This window comes from Podarcis raffonei, chromosome 14, assembly GCF_027172205.1.
Source record: "Podarcis raffonei isolate rPodRaf1 chromosome 14, rPodRaf1.pri, whole genome shotgun sequence".
Taxonomy (NCBI): Eukaryota; Metazoa; Chordata; class Lepidosauria; order Squamata; family Lacertidae; genus Podarcis; species Podarcis raffonei.
The window spans coordinates 43,426,991-43,428,994 of record NC_070615.1 but is presented as its reverse complement, the minus strand read 5'-3'; the positions used below and the strand labels follow the sequence as shown (position 1 = coordinate 43,428,994).

Here is a 2,004-nt window from a genome sequence, read left to right as displayed (position 1 = left end):
ATTGCAAAAATGTGTGGTTTAGTCAAAAACCCACATACGAACAAAAAGCGGTATTTTTAGGAGAAATTTGCACTAAAACCCTTAAATGTTTTGGGTTTTTTTTTAATTAAATAAGAAATTGCTGTAGAAATAAGGAGAACTGAGGACTGGGGAAATGAGCAACGGAGAGAATCGAAAGCGACAACCGAAATGGGCATGTCGTTCCATTCCTGCATGGTTTTGCAGTTCGTATATATTTAGTTCACCGTCTTTCGCTCTTCTCCCCATTGAAAACGCGTGGTTTTTGTCTAGGCAATGAATGGGCTGATATGCATGTCAGGCCTGTTTTAGAACAGCGAGAGAGAGCAGTATTTTCAGTCCCCGGGGGGAAACGACGAAATAAAAAACGAAGTATAAAGGGAATTTCACCCGTCAACCTTGCGAGTGTGGGTCTCTCAGCCGCGTTCCTTAAGGGCATTGCAGTGATCGCAATTGCATTGCAAACGGCAGCTTATCCCGATCCCGAAACCCGCCCTAGCTAGAGAGAGAAACCGGGATTTTAGAGAGCAGCAAAATCTTTCAAGATCACCTTTCCAAACAACGGGGAGCAAATTACCGAGATTTCGGGTGGAAGAGAGAAGGGAAAAAATAAAAAGATTATCTTGGCAGCGGTGGGATTCGAACCCACGCCATCGAAATGACTGGAGCCTAAATCCAGCGCCTTAGACCACTCGGCCACGCTACCATCCGATTGCAGAGAGGCTCTGAACGGCATATAAAGGACGTCGGGAAATTCTTGCAGCGTTACTTCCGGCTTGCTTCCTTTTTTTTCTTCCCCGTTCAATGCAATAGGAAGGGAGCTTCGCAGCAAATATTCCCCTGCAACTCTCTGTTGCTCGCCGCCGCCCTTCCTGCCAGATAAGATGGTTTCCCCGCTGCTCCGAGCAGAAAAGCAAAAAAAAAAAAAAAAAGGGAACCACCGTGCAGACTCATTGCACTGCCATGTCCTGCCAGGTTGTGGATTTATTTAAGTGAGCAAGGAAATAAAATGCGAGCTCTCCGACACGGTTTGCTCCCTGCTCCGAAAGTATATATATATATTTAAAAAATGGGTCTGGAGATTAGGATTGCTCTGCCTTAACTGCGCCCTAGAAGGCAACCCCAGGCGCCCAAAAATACAGTAAATAATGGCGTCTCTCGCACCGAACTGCAAACGTGGACCTGATTATTTTGCAAGGGTTGCTGTTGTTGCACATTGTGGGCACGGGGTGGCGCTGGTGCTCCAGCATTTTCCTCCAGGGTCGCAGAGTTAAGAGGAAAACGTCCACTAGAGACTATCCTTTGCTTCATCCTGTTTTCTTGCCCTAGTTAATTAACTTGCCACAAGTCCCAGTGAAGGGACAGGGAAGGTATTCCCTGTATTTTATATTTAAGTAAATTGTTCTGCTCTGATAAATTCTTTTCTAAATTGCTCTGTTAAAATTGCATATTATCCTGCTTTGCTGAATTGGGAAGAGGCCCACTTCCTCTTTCTGCCGGCTAGCAGACAGCGAGCAGCGGCTTTGCAAGCTGGGAGCTACTTCCTCTTTCTGCTGGCTAGCAGGGAAGCCCATTTCCTGTTTTTTCTCTCAGCTAAGTAGAAACTGCAGTACTCTCTGCACATGCTCTCTGATGCAGTAATGCAAGAGAAGAACACACGAACAAGGGAAGGAGGGGCGTTTAGATAGCCATATGCCATATAAGGAAGTAAGCTAAAACTTGCCAGCTGATTGGAGAAGGTTTTGGGGAAGCTTGGGGGAGGGAAGGGTGTTTTCAAGGTATAAGAAAGTTTGCAAATGTGAAATTGGGCGTAGCCAGTCTTTGGAGAGGACTCCACTGGCTGCCTCTGCGCAGATCTCAATAAATCTCTTTTCTCTGACCAAGAAGTCTCTGGAATTGTTTTTCCCCTCTGGCCACGGGGTTGGCGGACCGCTGGACCTCCGGGTACTGCTAATCTAAGGCTTCATTTTGGGGGCTCGTGTCCGG

General features: G+C 46.6%; 1 non-coding gene across 1 annotated transcript; it reads right to left on the bottom strand.

Annotated features, from left to right (window-relative positions):
- Window positions 1-642: 642 nt before the first annotated feature.
- TRNAL-UAG (transfer RNA leucine (anticodon UAG)) lies at window positions 643-724 on the bottom strand. Its single transcript has one exon. It is a non-coding gene; the product is annotated as a tRNA-Leu (tRNA).
- Between the last annotated feature and the right edge of the window lie 1,280 nt (window positions 725-2,004).